Below are 12,748 nucleotides of genomic sequence, written 5' to 3' on the forward strand. Positions count from 1 at the left end.
GTTAATAATGTGTTGGCTCTAGATAATCATTTGTGCCAATGGCTGAAAAACCATGTAGAAATAAAATCTGAAGATTTAGCTTTGACCTCTTGCATTGTTTCCTGAGAAGCACTTAAGAGCAGTGGTATGCATGCCTAATGTCCCCATTGTTCACTGAGTACACCACAGTGGTGACAGCTGATGCAGGAACACTCATCATTATGCCTTTCACTCATTTTATGACATTGCCAAGCTCTAATCCCACTGGGGCTGGGAAAAAAGCTGAGATAATTGAAAATGTCCTCGTCCATTAAAATATAAAAGAGCTGACTTCTTAATGCCTGTTTGTAAATTTTTCTTGTAGGCTGCGGAAGGAAACAAGTTAGACAAACTGAAAATATTTAATTGCAATTGATCTAAAAACATGATGTTAGCTACCTTCTGACAGAAAGCCTAGAGCACAGAGCCGCCTAACAGCTTCTTAGGTCTGCACAGTCAAACATGCTCTGTGTGGGAGCCTGCACTCTGTGGCTTGTTGCAAACTTTTAACTAAGTAGTACCCTCTTTACAGCGGTGCTGCCTTTTAAGATGCCTTCCTTTTTTTGCAGATTTCTCTTTTTCACTTGCTCTCACCTGATCTTAACAGGCCCACTTGAGACAGTACTTCAGCTTTGAGTTTTCAAGGAATCTCTGCCTGTTTTTTCAACTTTCCTCCCTCTGGCTGTGCTGACAGCTGCCATCTTGTGCTAAAGATGCTCTCAGGTACATTGTCTGGATGTGAACAATGTCTGCCAATGGGTAACACAGGAGAACTGTCAGTGCAGCACTTTTTCATGTACAGCAAATTCACCTGAAAGTGTTTTCTGCCTCTCCTGCCCTTCTTTCCGAAACAAGGAGATTTTTCCCCTGAGAGCCACAGAAAGAAGACTTTTAGAGACTTAATACAAATAGAGTTGCAAAGACTCATAGGCTATTAGCAATCCTAAGGCAAGAATAAAAGGGGAATTGAGAAAAAGCCAGAACATTTGGAGAAGGCAGGAAAAGAGTATTAAAGGACCAAGACAATGAAGATTGAGTGCTTTAGGGAAGGGTCAGTAATAAATCACTGATGCAGTACTTGGAATGAATCCCTATATGTTCATTCATATTGTGCTTGTTAAATAGCTAGTGTTCAGATCCACCTATAACAAAGGCTATAAAAGTATTGGGACAGGTAAGGTGAAGGCATGTTGCTGTCCAGTAAGTGGCTTTGTGGAAATAACAACTGTAAGAAATGCAAAAATATACTGGTTTTATCAACTTATCTTTGTGTGTGCTTGAGTGTGTTTTATACAAAATTCTGCATGTTTAGGAATACCGCAATTACACAGTGAAGAGAACTTGATTTGATCCCACTCCTTTCTCTTTTTCTTCTCCTTTCCCTTCAGAGAAGGTATTAGTAGAAATATTGTTTCCTACACAGGTTTCACACATATAAAAATATTTGATATCTTCTGGAAAAGCACAAGTATTTGTAGGCACAGATGGAGTAATAGGCTTTTATTTAAAGAGATATTTGCCCATTTTCTTGCTTTACTATGTATGTCTTCCATTTTAAAAGAAAAATGACATTTTTTTTCCATGATCTTTCTATAATCCTTCAAAGAACACCATCTCTTGACAATTGCTTTTCTTTGACAGTTTTGTGTCTGCTCTTGCTACAAATAACTCTGAGGAGGATCAGAACTGAAGGACAGTGAAATGAGAAAATATGTCCCAACTACCTTATTCATGGTGCAGAGAATGTTCGGCACTTTGCTATGTGGGAAGTTTTACTCTTTCCCCAGCTGGATGGGGTCTTTGGGAAAACCCATGGGAAAAATAGGAAAGCTGTATATAAACACTGAGGAGTGTTGGAGTACTCCAGGGATGGTGTCATTATGGAGCTGCTTTTGATTGATATTTGGAAGTTGATCAGGAATGGTGCAGTAGTCTATAGGGTAGCAGTATTCTCAACAGGCTAACAAAATCCATCCCAAAGTACCAAGAAATCTCACTCCAGGACTGTGGTGGTGACTTTTGACTTCCAAGAAGAAGTTGCGCAGAATTAGGTAGGGCTGCACAAGGTTGCCCTCCTCTTTCTGACGGAGACAGTTAGGTAAAATTGCTCTTTCCAGCAAACAATATCCTTGGGAATGTGCTGGCAGCTAATAACGTTGACAGTGTAGGTTCTTCATGGCTTTTGTTCAGTAATGCTTAAACTCTTCAGATCCGCTCAGGAAATGTCTGGCCTTGACTCTTATACTGCCCAGAGCTTTGATGTGAAATGCTGGCCTCAAACAATGCTCCCATTTATTAGCTGCCTTTGACACCTGGCAATTTGAAAGGATGAATGAAGTGCTTCACCTCAATATTTTCAACAAATGACTATTATTAGTACATGTGGATGGAAGGGTCTTGTGTTTGTTCTACTGCCATTCTAGAGATACTCATTACTGAATGTTATATATGAATAGATCTCTTATGCTTAGTCTAGTGTACTTAATTGTGCACTATATCATGCCTTCTCAGTAAGATTATAATGTCCACTGCGTTACTCAACAAAGAATATGGGAAAATATGGCTGAACTGGAATTTGGAATGGGATATTTACTGAATCCAACTTTTTACAGAAAACTGCTTTTGCAGAGTACAGGACCAAACCAAACCCCACAGCTCTTGTCCATGTCAGTAGGGCAAAAGCCAGGAGTAACAGTTGAACGAGATGCAATTGGCTTCTGCAGCTGTTTTGTCTATGTCCCAGAAGGATTTTCAGCTGATGGATTGTTCGAGACTACACTATGTAGTTCATTTAAAAAGCAGCTGACTTCTCAGGAGATACCTAGATACTGTTAGCTGTCTGTTTCAGCTCCCTCTTCTCCTCTTTTCTCCTTGCTTGGCCACAGCTGTGACTTCTTATTCTTTAACAGGAGGAAGGTACGTCTGTTGCCTTCCAGGTGTGCCAGAAGCACCACCTTGTAAAGTTCTGTCTTTCCCCTGAAAATAACTTCTAACTCTCACTTAACTTCTATCAAAAAAGTGAGTGCGCCAGCAGGTCCAGGGTGTGATCCTTGTCCTGTGTCCTGGGCTTTTCTTATAACATGGTACTACACACCATCTTTCTTCAGCTGCTCCTTAATAGAAATCAGTGACAGCTGCATGGCATCCCTGGAAAGACATATATTTAGTAACTTCCAGGTTTGTTATTTTAAACACCCCTCTCACACACCCCAGACAATTTGTTTCTTAAATTGTTATCAATGTTTTCAGTGAGTAAAGCCAGACACTGCAGTGAAAGGAACACCTGAGGTTTGCCCGTGCTGTGGCCTGCTGTCTTCCTTAATTGTAACCACCAATGTCTTCCCATCAATACAAGCAACTGATATTTGTACCTTGTCTTGGTGCAGTGCATGATGTTTTTATTGCTCTCACTTTTCCAGCAAAGCACTGGTGCCATTCATACTCATTTGGCAACGCTGACTTTCTCAGCTAGTTGTCACTGAGTGCAAAATGTGACATATGTTGTCTCACAGAAACCTTCATTCAGGCCTACATATGCAGCTGGTCAGTTATTTCACAAGACTGTGAGAACACAGGAGGTTATTAATGGGGACAGAAGTAGTTTGAAATTAGGAGTAAGAAATGCAGTTGAATTTAACGTGATGGTGCCTGGGCTTTTCAGAGGTGAGATGCTGGGTGAAAAAAACAACCTCCTTTGTGGCAGCTCCTGGTGGCTGAGGTAAGTCTGCATGTCACCTTCTTACTGGAGTTCCTGCTATGTTTTGACAGTGATAGTAATACAGGAGATGAGATAAAGGATGAACTGGACCCTTGAAATTCTTTCTGTGATTCTATAGCTTCTTCTTCCTTGTTAGGGAACATGCGTTAGTGACTGCCAGGTGAACAAAACCTAACTCTGTTTTCTAAGCGCATTTTCTAGGAGGTTGTTTTCTCCCCCAATCCCCACAAAGACACAAATAAAACTGCCTTTTCTTGTAGAGCTTCCTAAGGGAGGAAGATGGACCCTTCTAACCTACTTCTGACAGAGCCACTTAGCTATGCTCGCTCTGTTTAGTGACACGGGTTTAGTTACATGAATGTATTTATTTACACACATAATTTGTTTGAGATTACAGCAGCTGTAGTTAAGGAGTGCTTTATGGTGTCCCTGAAAACCAACCTTGCATTAAAAACTGTATCTGTATAAAATCTCATGGAAAGGTTTACTGCATTTTTTCCAGCATTGGCTAATGTACTCAGTACATTTAATTGGGTGAACTGATGTTTTGTACTCTTTTCCCCTTTCTCTGCGCTCTTTCTCCCAGGTATATGTTGGTGTACCTCTGGCTCTGCTTCATTAGACGGTGATTTTACAGGCTTGAGAGGAGCAGGTCCTCATAAACCTGTGCCCGTTTTGCTTGTAAGATGCCCAGGGGGATCTGAACAGGAGCTGAGCAGGAGAAGGGCAGGCAGCTGATACAAACGGAGGGAGAAAACATGGATTTGCTTTGCAGACCAGCTCCCTGCCAGACAAGCTCAGTGGTTTGGGACTGGCCATAGGGCACAGGGCAGGAGGACATGCGGACCGGCTGAAGTGCTTGCCTGATGAGGAGCCACCTCCCGAGCAGGCGAGTGCAGCCCGTCCACGGCCAGGGCTGGGCACTGGCAGATCATTCCCACTGCATGGAGGGGCACGTTGTGTCCGATCCAGCCAAGGACTCAGGGACCAGCCTGGAAACCCCCTTGCGGGGGTCAGGGTGTTACGCCCCGGCAATGGCGCTCTCTGGAAATGACAGCCAATGCTGCCATGGGGCTGCTGGCAGCGGGTCTCCCCCCAGCGTGTGCTGTGGCAGGAAGGTGGGTGGAAAGCGCCTGTGAAGGCCCAGAGCGAAAGGTATGGAGGGGCCTGCTGGCCTGGGGCAAACGGGAACACAAAAGAGTCTTTTGTCTCCCCTCTGTGGACCTGGGAGACATTTTAGGAGACCTCGGTCAGTGGCGGGGAAGAGTTGTGCAGGTTTTGTGTTGGGAATCACCTGGCTTGTCTCCCCCTGAGAGGTGTAAGGGATGGGGAAGGGTCTGAGGCCACCAGCAGGGCAGAGGCAGCCTCAAGCGCTCGTGAGGTTCCTGCTGGACTCAGGGGTTTCTCCTTTCAACCATCTCCTCCATCACAAATGCTGCATCCTATTGGGGCCATGTCCACAAAAAATGTGGAATTTACAGTCTGTGATTCTATAATTTTTATATCCTATATCCGCTCATTTGGATATCAATTTCTTCATTCCAGGGCCAGATTTTGCCAGCCCTTATTAATGATATAGTATAAGATGCAGCAGACTGCTTAGGTGTCTGGTGTAGTTGTCATAGGTCCTAAAATGTAAGTGTGCATCCCTGGCAAGATAAACCGATGCCACTGTCTTAAGCACCCTCAAAAATCCTATCAGAGGAGCATCAGCATGCAGACCCTGGAGTCTTCACTTGACGCCAGACACATCTGAGCTGATCATGCTGTTTTTAATACAAAGTGGCTGGAAAAAGATGGGGAGATAGTGATGATGGTTCTTGCTATTTCCAGTCCCACTGACAGGACACTCTATTGAGCATATTTAATAGAAGTTAACATGGGGGCTCTGAGGCTGCATTGACCCAAAGTTGTAGTTAAAGCTCGATGGGGCTGTTTAGGTGTAGAAGCCTTGCAGTAGCCAGATAAATGGTTTCAGTTCAGTTCATGGCATGGAAAGTGCCTAAAGTAGCCCCTCCATTGTCAGTGAGAGAATAAACAAGCTCCAAACCTTATTTGTTGCAATTATGTTCTGTTCTGGCCCTATTGTGCAGCACTACAAAGGCAGTTGTCTTCTTTTTTTTCTAGAACCCATAATTACAAAATGGGGGGAGACAGCAATATGACTGCCTGGTTCTGTTGACTGCACATGGTAAAGTAAGCCAGGTGAACGTCACGCCTGGAGAAAGTACTGTTATCACACTACTACCCTGTCCTGTCGTTCTGCATTGCTCCATTTTCCTTTCCCAGCAGAAGTTGTTCAGTGTCTGAAATGAAAATATTTCATCCTGTAAAGAAAAGTTTCTAGCGACTTGGCATATTATTGCTGTTTATCTGCTAAGCAAAGGAAGACAGATAATTGTCTGTTCAAAGTAATTTGAAACCCTGCCCAGAACATATCAATCAGTGTGGTTTTTAGTTTCGTTTCCTGAATATAGGATGCGGATGCTGGGTAAATCAATTAATACAAGTATTTTAACATTTACTACTGCATAAAGCAGTCCTTTTTTGGAGGAGTTAATGTCCCCATTTCTAACCCAATCACTTTTTAAATTACACTTATGATCACTAAGGCTGAGTATGGACGAATTCTCATACCTGTGAGAAAAAGCTGCATCCCTACCAAGAATTCTGTCCTGTAGATACACATATACTTCTCAGGAAATGCCTACATGGTCTGTCTTTGTATGGTCTAGAAAAATGGCCCCTATTCTTAATGAGATGGTTGATAATTAATGCTAAAAGGCATGAAACAAGGCCATCAAAACGAGTGTTAATTGCCTTTAAAACTCACTAGGAAATTTCTGACAGGGAAACCATGAGAGTTCTTGCAAGTTTTACATTAACTCAGATCCCAGGAAATGCTTAGCCCCTACATAAACATTCCTGTATTGCTTGGAAGATGCTAGATACAGATTCTAAGCATATTGCAGGTTACCACATTCTTTACATGTTAAAAATAATGTCATTTCTATTGTGAACATGTTTAATACTGCCAATACAAACTACTTAGAGGATTATCTTTTCTGGCAGATTTTAAAGCTTAATGCTGTAGCATATCTTGGTAGAGTACATTTATTGCTACATAATATGTATCATGTTCTTTTGCATCACAGCTATATGATTATTCTCAATGCGTGGCTTGAGCTGTCAAAGAGATTTGCAGAGCCATGAACAAGAAACCCATTATAGGTAGTCCATCTGTGATATGGAGGTTACACACAAAACACATAAAGAGCATCTCCTGCAGCTGCCCCTTCTGTAATGACCTTTTAGTTCTGTGCAGGTGGTTCTGACCTCAAATAAGAACTTCCTCATTCATTCCTCCAAACCTTTCTAGACCTCTCCCTTTACAATAGCAACTGATACCATAATGTAGATGTTTGCAGTCTGTTGCTGTTTGCTATGTGCTTTCATCTGATAAATAACCAATGTCTATTAGGGCTTTCTCTTTTTTGTCCTGTAGCAAAAGGCACATTCCATACAAGGTCATACAGATCAAAGGCCATATCTCTTCTTTACAGAGCTAGACACTGAGTCATCTTTATGATTCATAAAATGAAAATAAGCTTCCATAATACAGATCTTGTTCTATAGCTTTAAGCCATCCAAATACCTCCTTCCTTATTGCAGCCAGTGGCATGAGCTTTTATGGTCATCTGGTGTGAAATCAGAGAGGGAATGCAGCAGTCTGTAGCATATGGCATGAATTCCTGTAGAAGGGACAAATTTTGGAGGGCAGGGACAAGGTGAACCTGCCTTCCTGTAGGTTTGCCTTTGTGCTCTAGGATATATTTCCTGCAGATCTGTCCTGACCTCTGTGTTTGGAAAGTATCCCATGGCCTAAAGAAGGCTTAACATCTGAGGTATCTCTGCAGTATTTTAGTTCACCCAACTGTATTTACACATGTGGATGAACATGTATTTTACAAGTTCCAATATTTACATGCAATAAAACATTTATATGCCTCTAATTTTTAGAGATGACAACATGACTCATTTTATAGTTCCACTTCTCTGCTGATAACCATCTGGTGAAGCTGTTAACTGTCTACTCAAGTGGTCTCAGGGAATTCTCCTAGGTTAGGAGAAGAAGCCAAGTAAAGGCATGAGTGAGCCAAGGTCAAGATGAGGTGTGTCATTAGTTCTGTCTTACATCTGTTTACTTTTTCCAGTTTTGACCAGCGAAGTGAGGGGGATTTTATCTCTTGAATAAAACTTGGCTGTATTTATATTTCTTTCTGAAGTGTCTTGCTTTGTCATTGCATCATTATTAAAAACTACTTTGTCATTCATAACTTAAGGCTCTCCCCTTCCCTCTTTTCCCCTCTTTCTCTTGGCAACAATAGCTTGGTTGAAAATACCTTGAAGAAGTAGAATAATGAGCTTCTGGCAAGGCTGGAACGTAGCAGGTAAATGCACTACACATCCACGTAAATACACTCATGGTGGCAAGAGACAACAGTCTGGGCAGTAAATCTCACTGGAGTCCACTGTGGTTTTATACTCTCTTCCTCTGGGAAAAACAAAGATTTTACCTGCTTGGAGAAAGAGGGAAGAACTTTAGGGAGTTAAGGAAGTTTGGGACCCAACCAAAATGAGTCAAATCTCAGGCTTCAGGGCATAAGAGTGGGAGTTTTCTGGGATCCTATGCAAGGACATGCTTGCATGAATAATGCAGCAGAGAGAAAAACAGCTGAAGAGAGAAAGTATCCTTTACCAATGAGAAAATGAACCTCTAACAGCCCCTCTTCTATTTCTGGATTGGCAGCAATATTAGTAACTATTAATTCTAAGTGATATGAGTCAGAAAAGTGTTGCTTCCCAGTGCTAGTACACAGGAAACAAGCAAAACCAGGAGTCTGTCTATAGGCATGCGGAGGTAATCCTTCTGTACGGGATGATTTTTTTGTGTACAAGGAACACAAGTAGGTGCGGGACTTAGCAATGCCAGTCTGGATTATGCTGTCTGTTTAAACACACCAAATCAAATAGAAATTATTTAGACAAATAAGGAAGAAATATGAGTAGGTATTTATAAATTAAATTAATGCATGTGCTGGTTGATCCAGAAAAGTGAAGTTTTTTTTGCTGGGTCATACTATTCTTTGTGCTGTTGACATCTCCTCTCACGGGTTCTTTGTGTGAATAAGTATGGCTTCCACTCTGATGCTGGTCATAGGAGAACATGGGGAGAGGGGAAGGAAAGAAGTGGGAGGGGATTGCACAAAAACACATAGAGTTGGAGAATGATGGTGTCCAGTAAACAGGAGAGGCCTGGTGGTTGGTTGTATCTGGGAGTCACCCACTTCCCAGAACTTTTGACTCACTTAGTGAGGATGCTGCCTACCCCACCTTCCTCAAATACAAAAATGCCTTGTCTTTATATAGTAGCGTTGTTACCTTTGTTGTATTGGAACAGTGAAAGCAGAAGTCCCTTGGAGGGGATGCACTCAGACCAGAATTATTGAGCTGTGTGGGAAGTGGCAGAAGCTATTTCAGTTTAAGGCACCTTCATGTAAGTCTAACTGCACTTGCATTATAGGCTATCCAAGTACATCTTTCCTGGTTAAAAAAAGGACATCTTGAGTTAACATCATTTGCCAGTACAAGCACCAAGCATAGACCAGGCTGATGTCCTCCAGCAGCAAGCATGACACAGCTTCCCTTTCCCTGAGTAAAGCATGAGACCCACAGCAGTGCCTACAAAGCTGTGGGGAAAGCACCTTTGGGCAGTGTGTGAACATGTTATACTCAGAGCTGAGCTTATTGGCAAGGTTTTTAGAGGACTCTCTTTTGTGTCTGTTGACCAAGGAGAAACTCAAGCCCGTGTCTTAGACCTAAGTGTCATGTGCTCAGCCTGTTAACTATCTTGATGATCCTTTCCTGGTCTTCCTTCAGTTTCTCAATAGCTCTTTTGTATTGGGGAGTCACAAAACTGGACACAATACTCTCAATGTTGCCTCACAACTTCCAGCTGCATCCTTGTTAGGACCTATAGGATCATTTCTGCAAAGTCGCTTTCTAGCCAGTTGACCCCCAGCCTGTACTGTTGAAGGGCCTTATTTCATCCCAGATGTAGGACTTTGGACCTGCCATTGTTGAATCTCATGGGGATCCCATTGGTCCATTCCAGCCTATCAAGGCTCCTCTGAATGGCAACCCTTCCCTTCAATGTATTGACCACTCTCCTAATTTGCTGTCATTCATGAACTTGCTCCAGATTGTTAATATTTAACACTACCAGCTCCAGTATTGACCGCTGAAGAATACCAATAGATAGCTGGCTGCCAGTTTGACTTTGATCTGCCTGCCACTATACTTAGGACCTTGCAGTGCAGACAATTTTCCTTCCTCCTTATTCCCCAGCCATCCAGTCCATACCTCCCGAGGTTGTACACAGGAATGCTGTGGAATAACTTGTCAAAAGCCTTGCTAAGGCCAAAGCAGATGACACCTACTCTTCACTCACTGTCCACAGGGCCAGTCATCTCATTACAGAAGGCATTCAGGCCAGTGAGGCACAATTTGCCCTCAGTAAATCCAAACTCGCTTTCCCAATCACTTTCTTTTCCTTCATGTCCCTGGAAGAAAAGACTTCCAGGAGTATTAGCACTCAGGCACAGCTTCAGGGTCATTCCCCAGTCCCCTTTTAGCCTGGTGACTGGTCTCTGACAGCACTTGGGAGGGAGGAGATAGAGAAAGACTTTGTCTTGCTATTATTTTCTAGAGAACACAGGTCACCCTAGACATGCCAGAGGGACATGCTTTGTCATTAGCCAAGATCTACCATCCTTGTGCTTGAAGGAGTTGGCTGAGCTATGGTTTCTTCTCAAACAACTTCTTAGGTAGTGCAGTTCCGGTCCTCTCCTTCCTCCCTCAAGTGCATCTAGTGTCAGCTGAGTGCAGTCAGCCCCAAGATACCACTATAGTAATGGTGGATGGGAAAAGCCCTTGACAATCCTGCTGTCAAGCTATGCCATGAGGCACTTACACATTTCTCAGCTCCAGGAGCAAATAGGAAAGAGTGTACTGAAGAAAAACACATACAGATCTGCAATGATAAGATCTGCACTGGCACTTATATTTTTTTCTCCTTAAACAAATGTAAATCCTGACATTTGTAGGCTAATTTTATAGATTCGACATTTACTTTCAGGTAGTGTTGTTTGAACAGCCATTATAGTGAAACTCAGAGTCAGGTTTATAAAAATACTTTTCTTCAGCCAACAAAACCTCAGTTAACCAAGAAACCTATAGAGAGTACCTGCTTCAAAGTTACAATTGGATTATTGTGTTTCTTTAAATATCCTGGCTGTGTACTTTTCTTTCCTACTTATGTATAAATGGTTCCCTATAAATTTTTTCACATGCTCTTTGAGTCAGTAACAGGATAAGCAGAGGTGAGAGGGCAGTTTTCACCTCACTTATTAGCACTGCAAAGTGAGGCATGCACTCAGGATTACACAGTGAAGGAGGGGCTCCTTTCTTTACCGGTTTTGCCATTCCCCTTCATGTTGCCCCACCAGTATAACTTTCCCTAGCCCTGTTACTCAACAGAGCTGAGCAGAGAGCTGTCTGTCGGCAGCTTGCTGCAAGACTAGTTCAGAATCATCTGGTTTGTGGAGCCAGTTTGCACTTCTTGAGACTGTGTTAACATCGTCTCTTCAACAATAACTAGATGAAAAGTTTGATAGAAATACTAAAAAAAGTTTGGATTGATTTATCTTACGGTACAGCAAAGAGGCTAGCCTGGCTGGGGAGTCCCAAGTGTTGGCCCTTTGTAGTACATGACTGACCCTGCTCCAGAGAGATTCCAGTGTAAAACTGATAGTGGAAGAAATAAGCATTATATGAAATGCCCAGTCACTAATGTAAAGAAGATTTATGTTTATTTTAAAGCCATACAGTAATATGTGTGAAATCACAGAAAGGGAAGTTACTTATCAATGGCTAGCATTTCTTCATGGTATGCATTTCATATGTGCATATATTTATATATTTCATATGTACTTTTAAACTGTAAGGACACATATGCCATAAAGATCTTAGTACAGAGGCTTTTTCATTCCAGCAACTTCTGGTCACACCTCCCCTTGTGTCCCACACAAAAGGGCTTGCACTACCCTTCACGTAATGTGCTTTGCACATTGTAGTTTCCTCTCACCTGCAGAAATCTGTGATCAGAGACAGATGGTGGTGGATGAGTAATGAATGTGCATATAGACAACATATCTCAAAGTACTGATTACCTGTAGGTAACCTTTTCTTTCCTGAGGGAGCATCTATGATTCATTCATGCTATAGATATAATGCTCCCTTTTTGATCCATCTGGAGAGGAGAGGTTTGTCTTAGAGACTTTGGTTGACAAGCCATTGCAAGAACTTTCTATTAAATGTTAAGTCATACTGAGATAGCTCTGAAATGGCGCACTACTAGCTAAGGTGTAAATTAAAAGCCTAAGCAGCTGTGTTACACTTATCCATGGTTGAGACCTTCTATAGTGAGGCCACGGAAATATCATGACCTCTTCTGCAATCTGTGATTGCTGATTACCAATCCAGCGCAGTGGTTTCATAGAAGTGAGTCTGTCATCCAGACTGACAGTCTGGTTATAGACATAAATATCAGCATGGGACACAAACAACCATGAAGACCCTCAAGTGGATTTGTGTTGTGACTAGAGGACAGTGCTCACTTAACATCTGGAGTCTGCAGTGATGCCCCGACTCTGGATGCACAAACCAGTGAACTGTTTGGCTCAGGTGCAACTTTTGCAACTTAAAGTGCATCCTCATGAAAAACGTGTCTGGGAAGATAACCGTAAGGGGGATCTGCCATCAATATCTGGGTTTTCTCTGCTCTGCTTCCTGGATAAATAAATGCCGGAAAAGCTCCTTCATAAAGAACACCCTCTCTTTCCCCCCCCCCGCCCCCCGCCCCAACCTCAAGAAAAAAGCCACCCAGGAGTT

Source organism: Dromaius novaehollandiae, chromosome 1 (genome assembly GCF_036370855.1).
Source record: "Dromaius novaehollandiae isolate bDroNov1 chromosome 1, bDroNov1.hap1, whole genome shotgun sequence".
Taxonomy (NCBI): Eukaryota; Metazoa; Chordata; class Aves; order Casuariiformes; family Dromaiidae; genus Dromaius; species Dromaius novaehollandiae.